The sequence below is a fragment of the Frankliniella occidentalis genome, unplaced genomic scaffold (assembly GCF_000697945.3).
Source record: "Frankliniella occidentalis isolate FOCC.00 unplaced genomic scaffold, Focc_3.1 Scaffold77, whole genome shotgun sequence".
NCBI classification, from domain to species: Eukaryota; Metazoa; Arthropoda; class Insecta; order Thysanoptera; family Thripidae; genus Frankliniella; species Frankliniella occidentalis.
In genome coordinates, this window is record NW_026267207.1 from 417,067 (window position 1) to 427,503 (window position 10,437).

The 10,437-nt window shown below is 55.0% G+C and overlaps 1 protein-coding gene across 1 annotated transcript in view; it reads right to left on the reverse strand.

The window, feature by feature from the left end:
• The window catches only part of LOC113207209 (uncharacterized), a 229,379-nt gene that overhangs the window by 145,789 nt on the left and 73,153 nt on the right, over positions 1-10,437 (reverse strand). The window lies entirely within an intron of this gene.

A 10,437-nucleotide genomic window follows, 5' to 3' on the forward strand; every position in this document is an offset into this window, starting at 1 on the left:
TCCTCTCTCTCTCTCTCTCTCTCTCTCTCTCTCTCTCTCTCTCTCCCTCTCTCTCTCGCTCGCTCTCCTTTGCAGTGAGTGCGCCCCCACACGATTATGCCGCGGGGTGCATAGGGCGCCCCCCATTGTCATGCTAATCCTGGAGGCACTATTCGTCCTCTCCAAAAGAATTAACATACTTGTTGCGAGTCGTTTATATCGCCCTCTGTTCTCTTCTTCCCCGACGCGACGGATGAGTGGGAGGGGAGGGGAAGGGGGGGGGCTGACGTTGAGGTTAGGGGAGGGTCATCCCCTGGAGCAATAGGCAACACAACAAAAACAGGGCCGGGAGGGAAGGAGGGCGAGTGTCGGTGACGACACTACGGCCACCCTCATGAGCGACGGCCTGGTGGAAGATATTTTGTTTCGCATGTAATTCCCAAAGAGGAATAGAGAGAAAAATGATTCGGAGGAAAGGCCAAAGAGAGAAAGAGAGGGGGAACGTGTACGTGAAAGAGGCACGGAGCGGAACGACGGCAGCAAAAGCGAAACAAAAAAACATCCCGCAAAACAATAAGGGCTCCGATTTCCACATTAGGGCGGAACACGCACGCGGCCCCAGCCACATGATCCGCGAGGTCAGGATGCAACACACACGCACCGGGATTATTTCATTCCTCCTCGTTTTTTTTAAAGAGCTGGGATGACCTCATCATAACTCATCCTACACCTTCTTCAAATGAGGTTCCCTCGGCCACCCAAGCCGTTCTGCTGGTATAACGTCTGGAAGTCTACCGCACAAAAACATCGCCCAACCCGCTCTCCCGCTCGCTCGCGCTCTCTCTCTCTCTCTCTCTCTCTTTCTCACGCACGGCACGGCAGCAGACGACGCCCTCGTATTATATCACAGCACGGCCGCCTTCAACCCGTAAATCTGACGACACCGAAAGGTGGCGACAGCAATTGTACCAACAACAAAAACAACAGCAAAAATGTCCCTCCCTCTCTCTTTCTCCCTATCTTTCTCTGTGACCGTCCGACAAGTTCGCTCTCGTTCCCTCCCTCTCTCTGCCTTCCCCTTCCTCCACCCCCCCGGCCGAGAGCGCGACAGGCCGGGTAGCTGTACAGCGGCCATAAAAGCAGACGAAACAACCTACAAGCGGTGCAACGGCCGCGCCCCGCCTGTGACGACTGTGCGACCCTTTTGATTCAGGCGTCTCTCTCTCCCTCCCCCCTCTCTCTCTCTCACTCCACCGTAGCAATGCCCCGCGCGCACCATTCTCTCCCCACACGCCCAGCGGGAGAGGGCGCGGAAGAAAGGCTTTACCAAACAAATTTGGAGCCGCACGCGCGCGCCCCTCCAGCCGCCTCCAGCCGCCTCCAGCCCGCGCCGGCGTTCCCGGCATTCCCCTTTCTCTGCCCCATACCCCTGCAATGGAGTGGAGGCTGACCCGCTCCGCGTTCTTAGCAGTAATTACAGATGCAGACCGAGCCGCGGGGGGCGCGGGGGCTCAAAGGGTTGACTTTCATCAAGCCATCCCTACGGAGCGGGGGTGGGCAGGGACCCGTTCGTATAGGTCCTCGGTGTGGTCACAGGGGGAGGGGGGAGCGCGGGGTAGAGGGAAAGACCCGCACGGGCGGCTCGAGTAAATGAAAAGAATAAACCAGCGAGGAGGGTGCGAGGGTGGAAAAAGACCCGCGCCTCTGTGATCCGCGCACGCAAACTGGACTGGGGCCCTATAACACGCGTGCCGGCTCGTGTGATTGTACGGACGCGTGAGGCGGATCAGGACCACGAGGGACGGGGCTGCTCTCCGACCTGCTGGGGTATAGTCAGTCAATAACAACAACCAATCAATAAGAACCGTGCCAAGCAGCAAAGATTGGGGATTACGAGAAATGCGGACGTCTTCTTAGAGCTCGAAACAACGGTTAGAAAACCAGCCGCTGCACTGTAAGAACAAAGTGCTAAGTCGTGCCATTCCAGGGTTGCTAAAGAAATATGCAGTTTATAGTTCCTCTACAACAGCACTAGAGAGCCCAAGTGGTGCCAAAATTTAGTGCACCCACAAAAATGTGTTCTCAATTCAAAGTATCACGTACTTAAAATTTTGAGCCCCATTCCAGGGTTGCTAAATAAATATGCAGTTTATAGTTCCTCTACAACAGCACTAGAGAGCCCAAGTGGTGCCAAAATTTAGTGCACCCACAAAAATGTGTTCTCAATTCAAAGTATCCACGTACTTCAAATTTTGAGCCCCATTTCTTGTTTTGTCCTATTTGTTCTTTAAAATAAGAAATGCGGCTTTAAATTTTAAGTACGATACTTGAATTGAGAACACATATTTTTTCGGGAGTGCCTTTGTAAATGCAGCCTTTAGTGCATTTTAAAGTTAGGTCCTTCGAAGGAGGTCTACCAAAAGTAGGCTTGTAGAGCCGAGACGAGCAGTGGGTACACTGTAATTTGGGGGTGTCTCAAATGTATACGCCAAAAGGCGCATGCTACAGGATCCCGAGCAACATTTGGCGTATGCATTTAAGACACCCCAAATTACAGTGTAGGTGCTTCTCGTTTGATGGGTGACAGAGTGTGCGTGTGCGAAAGAGACACGCACGTCCGGCAGACCGCTATTATCCCAGCTCGAGACAGTCTGTCCTGTCTACCGCTACCTACCCCACCTCACTCACAAGTGTCAACGATCGTTCACTGCAGGCAGGGCTCTGCCATTAGCTTGCCCCGTCGGCCTAATTTCGCTCGGTCTAGACGCCGGCTGCAGCCGGAGCTCATCTGCACGTTTGAAGCACGTTTCTGCGCTTCAACGGAGCGCCGCAGCCGCGCGCCAGAGCGCAGCGCAGCGCTCGAGGGCACCGGCCGAGGGGAGGCGGCGCGGGGGGCAGTTCAGTCCCGAGAGCCCGACGTGCTGCTGACAACTTGAATGCCATTCACACACGAGAGTGAGGCCCGACGAGAAAATCAACTGCCACATATACAGGCAGGCCCTCGGAAATTGATTTGAACGCCAACGGGGCATCGAGAGGTGGGGGAGGCAGCAGCACAACAATAACTACGCGTTTTGCATAGATTTCCTCAGCACCACACGCCAACGCCCCCGCTAATCCTCCAACTTCTACTCGACTATCGTCAGCCCATACTGCTCCACCCGGCCCATAGTGAAAAACCACCTACAAAATGGTAACTCATCGCTTCTAGGAACTCTAAGGAACACAAATATCCCAATACGTACCCTTAGGCAAACTTCGTGTACACATTTCGCTGCTCGAAAGTATCATTTTTGTTAATTTTCTGCCCGCTGTCTTTCTATTTTTTATTGCAGCCGAACCCATTACTTGTCACCCTTCCTGCTGCCAAAAAAGGGCAGAGGCAGGGAAGCCAATGCCGCGCACTATGAAACACATGGGCCAGAAATAATCTCACTGGAGAGGACCGGGCTGGGGACGGGGGTTGGAGTAGGTGGAGAGGGGAGGGGACGAAGGCATGCGCAAGGGCAGCAGCGGCTAGGGAGATTGGGGGCAGAAAAAAAATTATTGTGGAACATGAGAAAAGGCGCAAGAAGCGAGGAGGGTGCGTGGGGCGCCGGGGAAGGGTGGCGGCGGGGGAGCGCGAGGGCGGAGTTTTAGGGTTTAGTGGTGTTGGTTGGAAGAGGACAGAGAATGTCCTAATGGCCCACACGACGTCTGAATGAATATTTAATAGGAGTTTGTCGCAGCGGCGGCGGTGTCCGCCAGAGGGCAGCAGCGTTGGACAGGGCCCCGTGCGACATTTGCCTCGACCCGCCGGGCGGGCCGGCGCGCCACGCCACGGCCCCACGGCCGGACCTCCCTCTGACGGTTCCGGTCGAGCTTCCCGCAAACAACGGCGGAGCGCCCGAGGGAACCAAGAGGTCATCGTCGTCACGAGTTATTTACAGCTTCATAGTACAAACCGTAAAGTAGAGACAAATCTATGGGGAACCAGGGTCCCCGGCAAAAAAATCCTTGCAGTTGCAAGCAAAGTGCGAACAAAAACGTTCTCAGTTTCAGCACGAAAACGTTCATCACGAAGAATTGTAGAACTAGTGGTAAGTAATGCATTCAAAACAGCTTTGGTTCGCCACTTTTGACTGCAGTACACAGTGTTTGCCACTTGCAACTGTAGAACAGTTCTTCACTTTCAGAGCAAATGTGTGTGTGGGGTGTTTCTGCGATATTTTAAAAAGCGGACAAAAAAGTCAGCGCTGTCGCACGCCACCGAAATATTTTTACTTTTTTTTCGCCTCTTTTCTTCCCTCCCTCATCCAAATCCACGCCACAGCCCCCACCACTGCATGAGCACCCGTCATATTTTCTGCATATTTTTCGCCACCCTCCCGCTCGCCCTGCCCGGCCCGGCCCCTCCGGGGGGATAAGCTTAATAGAGAGGTGATCGCGCGGTGACAGTCGAACCACGTCGACCTGCCCGTCCGCCCCACCCTCCGTCTCTCTCTGTCTCCTCCCTCACTGCGCCCCGCGTGGACGCAATGCTAACATCCCCTGTCACGCGCAGCAGGGCGAGTCGCGCGAGGGGGAGGGAGGGGGTGGGGAGCTCCACACGAGACACACTATCTTACTCCAACAAATGTGTTTGATATTCCAATCCTGGGGCGGGCGGGGCCGCAGGGTGGCGCACGCCGGCGCACGCAGGGGTTACACTGCACCTTCCATCCGCCCGGGAGGATTTCCCATTCCCCCCTCCTTGTTGATCCTCCCACGCGCCGCGCCCAAATCATATAGCCGACCTCTTATCTAGAGGCACGGGCGGCATACCGGAAGGAGCAGCAAACCGCTCTCTCGCCCTCTCAGAAGAGGAGGTGAGGAGCACTGCAAACCCTTGAGTGGGGCGGTTTTGTGCTCAGAATGAGTCATACATTATTTCCTCACCCAATCAAAGCGAGACATTTAAGGCTCGCTCTATTTAAGTCATATGCACAGAATTATCACTCTAAGTGAGTGAGATTTCTATGACCTCGCCCAAAGGAAGTGAGGAATCTCACTGTTAGATGAGGACTAAGTTATGACTAAAATAGATTTACCAAAACAATCATCCTCTCAGGAGAGCGATATTATTCGGGTGACCAATCTCGTCCTCCTGAGAGCGGGATATACGACTCAAAGCATTTACAGTGAGAACTATTTCGCATACCACTCATTCAAAATTGCCAACTATCCTATTCCTGCCTCTGCAGGCAGAGTATATCGAACCGTTACACAGCAATCACACGATTAAAAGGGCTTTATTCCCGCGGCCACCGCCGCCACCGAATTGGTCATAACAGCAGAATAACGGCGGTGCCCCCATCCCTTTGGAACCCCCGAGTAATTTACTGCATGCCCACCCCCACCCCCACCCCCGGGCCCGGCCGGCTCGGGTCCGTGTCAACACTCCGGTGTGCAATCTCTCCCCTTTCATTCCGACTCGAACAGACGATGATAAGTTGGCTGCTGTGTGCGCCCGCCGCGCCCGCTATGCGCCCGCGGGATCCGGTTCCGTCTCCTTGCAGAGTCCTTCGCCCTAGTTATCCAGATTATCTTCCCGGGCCTTCGACTCGGTGTACGGCGGGGCGGAGCCGGGCGGAGCCGTCGGGCGGCACGAGTGAGGAATCTCCTGCTCCCGCTCCCGCGCCCACCCCGCGCACCCAAGCTGTAGTTGGTTAGTAGAACACAAGACATCTTTATTTCTTTGAGCGTGAGTGGATTTTTTTTTTGTGTGTGCGACGCAGTGCGGGGGGCGGAATTGTGTCGGGAAGTCCTTTCTTCCGCTTTAACAGGGAGAAGAGAGGACAGGATGGGGAGAAAGAAGACGAAGGAAGGAAGGAGAATGGCAGGAAAGCCTGGGGGTGGTGGGGAGAAAAGAAAAAGGGAAAAAATAGGGTGCGGCCGCCGTCTTTACCACTTCATCTGGGGCTCTATTAAGAGCCGCCGAGGGCGGTGCATTATCCGTCGAAACATAAGCGCCGCGCCGCGCCGCGCCACGCCACGCCCGGCGCCCACCCCTCGCCGAAGGGCTGCAGCCGCCCGCACACCCTCCGACACACCCCGCGCGTGCATCGCACAAAGCACAATATTGTGTCAGGATCACTTCGCGCAGCAAAACAACAACGCCAGCGGCAACAGCGGTGGCGTCAACACAAGAAAAAATATTCAACTGCACACACAAGCTCTCTGCGGCATTCCTGTCTAATGACACCAAGCGCCCACACAGCAGCAATGACAATTACAAAACGCTTTAGAGGGACGAGTCGCTTCCGGTGGTTGGGTATTTCGCATAGCGATCAACAAGCAGAGGAGGGTGGTTGGTATCTATAGGCACTGGTTGGAGAATGATGCGTACGAGAGGGAGGGAGGGGTTCGACTTCGCACGTCTATCGAGGGTGCTCAGCGTTTTCAAGGAATTAAGTAGCTTACGCATCTGTATACAAAAGCGATACACTGTGTAAAAATACACTGATATAAAACGCAAATACAATTTTTGTGAGCTCAGAACACTATCTTTTTCGTCCTAAAATTCTCTTTCAAACAAGCCTCCACAGGGCATTCTGGTTTATTGAAAAAGAGGTACTTGAATTATTTCCATAAATTCATTTCCTCCACTGAGTTGGCACTGACAACTGTTGAATCATGCTTGTAGACATGCGGATGCGTCATAGGCGTCTCCTATTCAAGTCTCTTCGCAACCTAAAACCACTTCAACATTACAAGGGAAAAACGTTATTTGAAGTTATGCAACATAATATGCAACATAATACAGACTTTACCCGAGATGCGTCTTTTTTAACACTTTTAAATCACTGTAAAATGGTTGAGGAACCTCCCACCCTTCCCAAATTCACACCCGGCTCCTGCTGGTACGCCCACGTGACCTCAGCGCACACACGGTTTCCCTCGCAGAGAACAAGTGCGCAAAGCGACCAAGTTCACACGTTTGGCCGCCGCCTCGGCCGCCGCACACTTTGTGTCCGACGAGGCGCGAGCAGCAGGCTAAACAAGCCGCGGCGCTCGCCATTAAAAGCCGCGGAAGGCGATATTTCCTCGCCTCCCCATTAAGGCCATACCCTAATCGGGGCCCTGGCCCGGCCCCGGCCCGGCCACGCGCCGCGCCCCGCCGGGCCGCCCAGTACAGGGTACAGGGCGCAGCGCGGCGCCGCGTAAATGGCGGGGCAAAAATGCAGCGCCGATGCCGTGGCGCTGTGCGCTCTAATTAATTATTAACTAAATTAGAAACGCACACAAACACGTACACGGCGCCGCTGCTGGGCGCTCGGCGAAGGCGCGAAGCAGCGGGGAGCGCGCCATTTACACAAAACTATAGGCGAAAAGCGAAGAGAAAACGAACGAAAGTGGGAAATGGGGGGAAGGGGTGAAAATTCTCGCGCGCGAAGTGTTTCGAGCGGGCAAAGAAAACTCGCCCGCCGCCCGGGAGCACAACCGAATTCCATCGAGTTCCACACCACACGAGGAAAAACACGAGCGGCGGAACGAGCGGAAAGTTTCGCTCCTTCGCCGCCACCAAAGCTGCATCGGCTGATTGAATTAGTAATGTTTCGATGAATATTCAAAATGCAATCCACACCCTCCTCCTCCTCCTCCTCCTCTCCAGTTGACTGTCTCGCTGCGCTTATTCCCCCTCCTCCCTACTCCGCGAGCCTGTTGAAGGCCTCTCATCCCGTCACTCCGAGGGGATTACTTTCTTCCAACAACCGTCGCGCGAGATCAAACAGTTATTTGAACCCCATGTACCTCCCCAGTTGTTTGCCGTGGCAGGTGCGCACCGCCGCAGCCGGGGCTGAAGTTAGGCGGCGGTGGGGGGAGGGGGCTAGGGTAACAGCGCACAACGAATATTAATGTGGCAGCGTCCCAAAGAGTAAACACATTTTCACCATTTCAGCGCCTTATCACCGGCACTACACGGCGGGGGTGACAGTGCCGTTAGGACTGTACACAGCAGCCAGAAGGGGGGAGGCGCGAAAACCAAAACAACTCACGTATTTTCAGTTGGAAACTTTAAAAAAAAGGAACCATTGCCCACCGGCAAAAAACACACTGATAAATAAAGTGTGCAACTGGCGTTCACATGCAAGTGCTCAACACTACGTTGCACACTTTTAAATGTTTGGTGAACACTTTTAAGTATTCAAAATTCCCGTCCAACACCTACGAGAATACTACCATGTGCATGGTAGTTGCACACTTTATTTATTAGTGCACTATTAGACGGCTCTAGAAGTGGGTGGCTGGGGCGGCTATGGGATCGGACTACACATTCTTCTATAGGTGCTAATGCTACGCCGCATGCATGCAGACCGGACGGGCGGGCCTGGGCCTTTCTATCGTCACTGCCGACTGCAGATTCGTCCCTTCGTCCTTATTGTCGCACGTCACAGTCATGGGCCACCGCTGTCACACCCAGAAAGATAGAAAGCTGTAGCAATCATCAGATGATTACTTCAGGGACAGCCATAATGTGATGCTTCAGGTAATCTACGATCGTTGCTAGAGCTCTCCCTCTGGGTGCAGGCCAGAGAGAGAACGAGGGGGATGCATCCCAGCCACATGCGACACAACCAATGTAAAGGGTAAAGATTCAATGCATACACGACAAAGCCCTCTCTCGCTGCAAACATTTCTTTCTAATTTAACAGTGCAATTTGTTGCCTTTTTTCAGCACAGTAAAGGTGACTTGTCCTCGCTGAAGCCCACGCCATGGTGGGACCGTCCCCCGCCCCGCCCTCTTGTCTTCCCATACCTAATGTACTTAGGGCGGGCGTAGAAAATAGAAGAAGATGGAGGACAGTGCGGCGAGGAACGGGGCACGAGGAGGGAGGGGAGACGGCGGGTGACGGAACGGAACGGACCGAGACGGGACGTTTCGTCAGGGCCGAGCTCGCCCTGAGGCTTAATCCAATTTCCGCGGAGAGGTCCTGCGGGGAGCGCCGCGCCCCGCCGCGCCACTGTGGCTACAGCGCGGGGCCGCGGGGCGGGGCGGGGCGGGGCGGGGCCTTGAAGATACCCCCGCCCGCGAGCAGCCAGCAGCCGAGCGGTGCAGGCGCTCCTCTGTCGCGAGGGGTATTCACCGAGGCAACACGGCAAAAACGAGTAGAAAGAGGAAGAGGGGGCGAGGCCAGTGGTGCACGAATGCCGGGCGGCAAGAAGGGACCCGTCACGGACTAGTCCTTCATTACTTCTCTATTTAAATTTTGGCGGTCCCCAACACGCCGGCACCACCGCCGCTGCCGACTTGCAGGAGGCCGCGTGTTCAAACGGCCCCGCGCCGCGCGCCGCCTCCGAGCCCCGAGGCGCCCGTCTCCCCCGCCCCCGCGCCGCAGCTGGGAGGGGCCAGGCCCGGGCCGCGTACAGCTGGCGGGCGGGGCGGGCGAGGCGACCCAGTCCCACTGAACCTCCGTTTTCAATGGAGCGCTACGGCCACGCTCCGCTACGCTCCGCCTCGCCCCGCCCGGGCCGCGTGCGAGGCGACAACACTATTCCAGGGCGCCGCGCGCTCATCTGCAAGGGAAGAAAACAGGGCCGATACTGCCAACATAACTGGAGTTGGAGTTGAATCGCACCTGCGACCGTGCCGTTATCTCGCGCCGTAACGTTGGCAGGCGGGCGCGCGCGGGGCGGGCCAAGCAATATGCACACTGGCTATTTATGGAGTGGCCCGCCCCGCCGCCCGTGTGCTGGCTGGGACACGCGGTGCACAGGCGAGGGCGCAAAGATGCGGAACATCCACAAAAGAAAATGGGGGACTGAACGTGCGGACACTATCAGTAGCAGGTTTCAGTGCATGATAAAGGTCTCCTAACAAGCACGCATACATACGTACCCACTGAAACGTCGAGTTTAAAAAAGAATGAAGTTTACCGGCAAGAAACAAACGTCACCCACCGATAAATTTCCATCAGTGAGCATGCATAAAAATCAAGTGCATCATTGTCCAATAGAAAAAGTTACACTGTAACTGAGGTACCGCATTTTCTGGCCCTCTCTGATCGGATTGGTCGGGGCTTCGTGATGGTCATGGTCATAAATGCTCAGGTCTCAAAAGACCTCTAAGCTTTCACGGCGACTCACGTGAGCCTCCGCTCCAGAGGGAAATGGCATTCCTCCTGTCCTCCTTATTCAAAAATACCCCAATTATAATGCGGACAGCAGCTGATTGTGGCCATGTTCGCAGTCCCGTCAGAAAGAGGACACTTTCATAAAGGGACGGGCATTTCAAACTTGGCAACAACCGAGCTTCATCCGTTTCAAGCTTATCGTCTGCTTTCTTTTCTTTCTTATTTTTCTCCTTGCAACACTCTTACTGTGGCAACTATCTCACGTCTTCCCACCATCTACACAGTGACCCTCCGCCCTCGCCCTTACATGCCCATCATGCCCTCGCCCTCGGCCCGCGCCTCCCCTTCCCTACCCTGCCCGTCC